The following is a 7,864-nucleotide window of genomic DNA, read 5'->3' as shown; positions in this document are numbered from 1 at the left end:
GAGTGTTGTGGCGCTTTTTGGTAGAGACGAGGTTTCACCATGTCGGCCAGGCTGGTCTCGAACTCCTGACCTCAAGTGATCCGCCTGCCTTTGGCCTTCCAAAGTGCTGAGATTACAGGTATGAGCCACCATGCCCCGCCAAACATTTCTTTTTTCTTTCTTTCTTTCTCTTTTTTTTTTTTTTTTTTTGAGACGGAATCTCACTCTGTCGCCCAGGCTGGAGTGCAATGGTGCGATCTCGGCTCACTGCAACCTCTGCCTCCTAGGTTCAAGCGATTCTCCTGCGTCAGCCTCCTGAGTAGCCGGGATTACAGGCGCGTGCCACCACGCACGGCTAATTTTTTTATTTAGTAGAGACGGGGTTTCACCATGTTGGTCAGGCTGGTCTCGAACTCCTGACCTCGTGATCCGCCCGCCTCGGCCTCCCAAAGTGCTGGGATTACAGGCGTGGGCCACCGCGCCCGGCCCGCCAAGCATTTATTTTAGAGCAGGTCAGCTGGCATTCCTTCATATGAGAATGTCTTTATTTCACTTTGATTCCTGAAAATATTTTCACTGAAAATAGAGTTCTGGGCTAACAGTTATTTCCTTTCAGCACAGAAAGATGAGATTTCTATTCGAGTTTTAGCTACCCATGCCACCCAACAGTTCCCAGCTGGGGTCTCTCCTCAGGACAAACCACAAGAAAAGAAGAAAAAAGCCAGAAAATTCATCCCCTTGCAGGTTTCTAAGTTTTGACTCCCTACCTCAATTCTTTATTTACTTTTCAGAGTCGGCAGGTAGTTGCCATTTGTATTTTGTCATGAGTCTTTTAGTCGTAATCAGTGAGAGAGGGGCTGAAGTAGACTAATGACGCCAAACCAGGACGTTTTCTACCTATCTTTGGAGAATCCATGTTAAAAACAAAACAAAACAAAACAAAACAAAAAAACAACCTACTTTGGTAGGTAGTCTTTTCTGACCTGCCTTTCAGCCTTGAGGCTGGTTTAGTTTCACTAATTCCTATATAGTTGTGCTGCTCCTAAATCTTGTCACAGGTTTTACCTCGTGTTATAGTTCTTTTAGCACTTATCTTCAGTTCCTTAGTAGATTATAAACTCAATGAGATTGAAACTATGGATGTTATATGTCTCTCCCCTAACATTGTATTACATACTTAGTAGCTATTACCTAACTGAATTGATTAATTACCTAACTGAATTGAGGTTCAGTAAAGCCATTTTTAAATTAAATATTTTAATTCACCCTGATTAAACGTAAAAAAAAAGAAAAAGCCTTCTCTAAATGGAAAGATCTACTTTCTGATTCTTCATTCCCCACTTCACTCTTGAAAGCAGCAGTATATTTTTTCCAGTTGCCTCCAGAGGTCACCCACCACCTTTGAGAAAAAAAAAAAAAAAAAAGCATAAACTACAGCATTGCTTCATGCAGATTTCTCTTAGATCAATAGTGAGGATCAAGTTTTTTCTTGAGAGGCAATTTCAGAGAAATAAAAGTGTCTCTGAGCCACATTTTCTACTGAAAATAAATATAGCTTTATTGATTCTCTTAAAAATAAGTATTTTACAATGTATATGGCTTAATTTATCTAAAAGGAAAATATCTGGATTTTAGTCACTAATCTGGTATCTGGGTGTATTTTAGTCACTATCTGGGTGTATTTGTGAAATAGTAACAAGAAGGCAGGTTTTAATCTTTCAACTTAACTTTTTACTTTGGGTGAGAGAGAGAAATTAGACAGATCATGTTTGGAGACTGCATATCACTGTGAGGACCTATTTAATTTTTATTTGCCAGAAGGACCATCCTTTTTACTTATCATGTGATGTCCAATTTGTGCTTACAGTGCATCATGAAGAACTAAGTGTCACCATAACTTTTTCTTTCTGTATACTAAACTATCATTCTTTAACTTCACTGCTAAAAACCCAGTCTGTTAAAACTATCTCTCACGAAGATTTAATTTCAGTTAGACAACTTTTATGGTTTATGCTATGTACTTTGAAAAGTTAGAAATAATGTTGATATGATCTGACGTTGGTGATGTTTGATAGAATAAATTATTTATCTTATTAAACATTAAAACTGATTTTTAAGTTTCCTTTTTTAAAAGGTATAAACTTAAAATTTTCTTCTTTCTTTCTTTATTCTTCCTTTCTTCTTTCTCTCTCTCTCTCTTTTTTTTTTTTTTTTTTTTTTTGACAGTCTTGATCAGTCACCCAGGCTGGAGTGCAGTGACATGATCATGGCTTACTGCAGCCTCGACCTCCGGGGCTCAATCAATCCTCCGGCCTCAGCCTCCCGGTAGCTGGGACTACAGGCATGTGCCTCATGCCTGGCTAATTTTTGTATTTTTTGTAGAGATGGGGTTTTGCCATGTTGCCCAGGCTGGTAGAATTTTAACTGGATTCACTGTAACATTTAGGTCTACAGCATTCTTTGACTCTACCAACATAGGGTATCCTATGCTGTATTGATCAGATAAAATCTTTGCTGACTGTCCTATTAATAACCAAGATCAGAGATTAAGAAAATAAAAACAATGCAACCAAAAGTGAGAACATGGCAAGTGTAGGTGCTATGAGAACAAAAACGGACTCATGTTTCTTTTAAGAGTGCTTCAGAAGCAATTAGGATCATCTGCATAAAAAAGGAAACCACTTTAGGGTTTTCAGTGCCCTCTAAGCAGAATGATCTTCCTCCATCTGTATGTAGAGGAGACCACTTACTCAAAGGGCTGAATACTTGTTCATGTGTTTAGTCACTAGTTATTGAATACCTAAGATGTGCAAGGCATTGCTCTAACAGTGAAAAAACAGACAAAATTCCTGCCCTTGTGGATAGACAATGAAGACATACATTTGTAATACGATGTCAGATAGTAGTAAATTCTCTAAAGAAAAATAAAGCAGGATAAACGGGATAGAAAGTGATGACAGGGGTTTATTTTAGATCAAGGTAGTGCTGGGGGAAGGCTCCTGTGAGGGTGAGTGACATGTGAACAGAAGCCTAACAAGTGAGGGAACCAGCCATGCAAGAAAAGCATTCTGGAGAGAACAGCAGGTGCGGGGGTCCCATCACAGGAATGAACTTGGTGCGTGGGAAAAATCGAAAAGACCAGAACGGCTGGAGCAGCATGAAGAGAATTGATAGAAAATGACACAGGAGAGCAAGTAAGGTCCTGATCGTGCAAGGCCTTATGTTAAAGACTTTCTGGATGCACGTGGAAGAGTACTCCAGGGGAGAAGGGCAAGATGAAGAGCAGAGAGAACAGAGATCTAATTAGGAAGTTAATTGATTAGGCTAGATTTGTGTAGGTGGTCAGAATGGTCAGATTTGGGAAATCGATTGAAGATTAAAAAAAACCAGCATTTGCTAATGGGCTGGGTGCATGACAGAAGGAATATCAAGGATGACTGCAAGGATTTTGACCCGAGCAACTGGTGAGCAGTGGATCAGATGGAAAAGATTATGGAATGAGCATGAATTGTCCTGGACATGGAAGAAAATCAGGAATTCAGGTTGAACATGTTAAGATTAAGGTATTTATTAGATAAATAAAGGTATCGAGTGAACAGCTGGATATCCAGTTCAGTAGAAGGATCAGAGCAATAGATACAAACTGGGAGCTATCAGCATGTAGATGATATTTAGTACCATGAGACCAGTTAAGATCACCTAAAGTATAGATATTAATAGAAGAGGATCAAGGACTAAGCCCTGAACATATCTCATATATACAGATGCGAAAGATGAGGAGTATCCTGCAAAGAAGACTAAGATAAGAGGAAAATCAGGAGAGTGTGTATGGTGTAAACAAAAATTCAAGAAGGCAGGGGTGACCAGCTATAACTTCCTATGGAGAAGACATTGGATGTATAGAATCAAGCACATATTCTTGAATAATTATGTCATTTAGCCTTACTTTCCAAATGCATGGGTTGAACTACATGATCTTTGAGGTTGCTTATAATTCTAAGTTTGATAAGAGCAGCAAATAACTTAATAATTTAAAACTATCTCTTGAAACAAACAAACAAACAAAAACTGTCTCTTACTCTCATTTTTGTCCTGAAGGTAAAAAAGCAACTCGAAACTGGTGTTGTAGTACAATTTTTCCCTTTTCCCCAGATTGGGGTTATCGTTCAAAGTTACATTTTACATAATTATTTGAAAGGTTATAGGTAAATAAGATGTCTTAATAATCCTCTTTCTTTTTTTTCTTTTTGAGACAGGGTCTCACTCTGTCTCCCAGGCTGGAATGCAGTGTGCAGTCATAGCTCACTGCAACCTCAAACTCCTGGGCTCAAGCAGTCCTCCCACGTCAGCTTCCTGAGTAGCTAGGATTACAGGTGTGAGCCACTGTGCCCAGCTTTTGTTTTATTAATTCCTTAACAAAACTGTCATATCCAAATAGGACATAAAAAGATTTACTGCAAATTCCATTGTAGACATCTAAGAATCATTTATTTAGAATGGCTGAGGGGAGGGGACTAGTGGAGATTTTGTGAGGTTTTTCTTTGGTGGGGGGACAGGGTCTCACTCTGTCACCCAGGCTAGAGTGCAGTGGTGTGATCATGGCTCACTGCAGCCTTGACCTCCCAGGCCTAATTGATCCTTCCAGCTCAGCTTCCTGAGTAGCTAGGATTACAGGCGTGCACCACCTTGCCTGGCTAATTGTGTGTGTGTGTGTAGACGAGGTTTCACTGTGTTTCCCAGGCTTGTCCCGAACCCCTGGGCTTGAACGATCCACCTGCCTTGGCCTTGAAAAGTGCTGGGATTATAGGTGTGAGCCACTGTGCCCAGCCTGAATGGAGATTTAGGATGAGCTAAACTACCCCACCATCCACAGTCCAAGCCACCCCTTGGTACTATCCTTGATATTGCAAGGGCCCAAAATAAAGTGAAAAATATAGCCCTAAGAACTTAGATCTAGCTTTCAGGCCTCTTCAGAGAAATTATGTGCAGCAGAATGTGTTTACCCAACCCAGCTCTTGGGAAGCTGAGCAGAAGTCAGCTCCCTTGTTCTTGACTTGAGATACAAATGCTTTTTATCTATTGTCTCAGTGGGTAGACCTACTGGGAGCCCAGTGAGAGGGAGCTGAAGCAGTCAGTAGATAAGAATGAGTCAATCTGAGTTGTTAAAGGGGCCTGATGAAGAATAGAAGCAGAAATGAGAAACCAAAACAAGGGGCTTGAGAAACCACAAGAATGAGTAGTGGCCAGGCAATGTGGCTCACGCCTGTAATCCCAGCACTTTGGGAAGCCAAGGCGAGTGGATCACTTGAGGCCAGGAGTTCGAGACCAGCCTGGCCAACATGAGAAGACCCCATCTCTACTAAAAATACAAAATGAAAATCGCTTGAACTCAGGAAGGGGAGGTTGCAGTGAGCCGAAAATGCACCACTGCACTCCAGCTTGGGCGACAGAGTGACACTGTCTCCAGAAAAAAAAAAGAATGAGGCACGGTGGTTAAAGTTAAGGCAGGGACATGGACCTCGCATGCAAAATAGCATGTTCATAAATTCAAACTTATATATGGTTTGTATTATGTCAGTTGCCACTAGATAGTTTATAATATTACTATGTTTCTTGACAATTAGAGAACATTAATTATATAATCTAAAAAATTACTGAATAATTTTATTGAATCTCCCTTTTAACGTGCCCAACTGTTTCCTGGCTTCTTTGATGATAATTTCATTAGGAAGCAAAATAATCTTTCACAATGTTGTTTTGTGTTTTTAATGCAGGTAACAAGTTTTCATGATAGTTACTTGTTATAACTGAATATTTTCTCTCGTTCTTATATTCAAATATTTTAAATAGAGACCATAGTTATTAAACCTAAACAAGCTCTGTTTGTGATGAGTAGTACATATTAAATTCTATTAATAAAAATAGAAGTCTGTATATTGGTGCTGTCATTTAGAGATGACAAAAAGAGGAAGAGAGATTAAGGGGAAAAGAATGATGAATGAATGAGACGTATCAGCTAGCTACTCAGGCTAGACGCCGAGGCTAGATCCCTTTAGAGCTCAGCTTTCCAAGGTCAGGAACTCAGTTACTAGGTTCTTTTTAGCTCATCCAGAACTGATTAGCTCCCAGAGAACTGACTGTTATGACCAGGCCTACAAGATAGGAATTAAACAGAGTGACATGCCCCATGTCTAATATTCCCAAGGCACCCCTTCCTGGTGAGTCTGACCAGTCTGGAAGCCAAATGATAAGTTAGACAAGGGTCAGCAAACTATCACCTACAGGCGATATCTAGCCACATCCTGATCTTGTAAATAAAGTTTTATTGGAACATAGCCATGCCTGTTTATGTACACATTATCTATGGCTGAGTTTACACTATAAAGACAGAGTTGGGTAACAGTGACAGAGACCTCATGGCCCAAAAAGCCTAAGCTATTTACCATCTGTCCCTTTCCAGAAACAGTTTGCCAACAACTGTATTAAAAGATCCTCTATGAAAGCAAAATTCAAGCAGAAGGGATTATGTATGTCCTTAAAGTTTTGAAACCAGATAAATTGTTCTTTTCCACTGTCAAGCTAATTTTTTAGCTATGTTAAAAAAAATCAGAATCTTAGAAGTTTTGGGGAATATATTGATGAATTCTTACCATCTAATACTCTTTAAAAAACATATATCCCCAACACAAAGAAAAAACAAAAAATAAATAAAAAGAAAAAATGTATATCCTTGACTTTTGTATTGCAAGTCTTCCCATTAGTTTATCTTCCATTATTGTGATTTTAAGTCACTGTCTTTCCTTCCAGGGAGCTAATTTAGGTCTGTGCTAAGATTTAGATAGCACCCTAGTTTTATGACCAATATTCTTACAAATCATTTCTCTCTGTGTTATTTTCTCAGATTTCCATAGGTAGTTACTTCTATGCATTTAAAGTTGGTTTTTGTTAGTTTAAAAATGTGACATTTGCCCCGCATTTCAGGAGTGATGTTTTCTGACTTTGTCTACAAATTCTTGAGTGTACTGTGTCTGTGGTTATCAGATCAAGAGTGTCCCATAACATGCAATGACCATCCCAATTTCTCAATATTCAATCATATAACGAGGTAAATTTTACTGTAGGTCAAAGAGGTTCAAATGAGCTATTGTTAGTAACTTTTAGGCTTCATGTCAGCTAGCTATCAATTTATTGCCTCTCAGCTCCAAATTCAGCCTTAAGTACCTGCTCTGCCATAATGGAGTGGACTCCCTTCCAGAGAGCACAATGTTACACTTCTCACTATAGGATGCTAGAGGGACATTATAGGAGGAAGGGGCTTCTTGTCTTGGTTCTCATGTGCTGCATTTTTCATTTTCTTACTCCTGCTGCACAGTCCAACAGCCAAAAGTATAAGGGGCTGGTGGGGAGGGAGGGATGCATCCCGTGGTGCTCTGCCACATCTGTGCTCAATTCAGCCTGAAGGCTTCTTGCTGGCAGTAGTTCCCTAATTCCATCTGCACACCTGCCCAGCAGCCGCAACACACCTCTGCTCCAAAGGTTGTTTTCCATAGCCCTCCTGACACACACTCACACACCCCTGGCCACAGCACCCTGCCAGAAAGCAGACCCTGATACTCTGACTCTACACATACCTACCCTCGAGTTTATCAGCAAAGATGGAATTGTAATTATGAAAAATATCTAAGTCATTGACATTTATTTATAATTTGATAAAAATGCACACATTTGCATCACATCTTTGTATCCATTACTTAGATTGAAAATCTTAGAAACCATATGTGCACTAAAAAAACGTAAAAGTATTCATTTGTCTTACTTTAGTAATTCCATTCTAGGAAATCCAGCTTAAGGAGATTATCAGAAATGTACAAGAAAATGTTTACTA

This window comes from Gorilla gorilla, chromosome 5, assembly GCF_029281585.2.
Source record: "Gorilla gorilla gorilla isolate KB3781 chromosome 5, NHGRI_mGorGor1-v2.1_pri, whole genome shotgun sequence".
Lineage (NCBI taxonomy): Eukaryota > Metazoa > Chordata > Mammalia > Primates > Hominidae > Gorilla > Gorilla gorilla.
Note: the sequence above shows the minus strand (reverse complement) of the source record.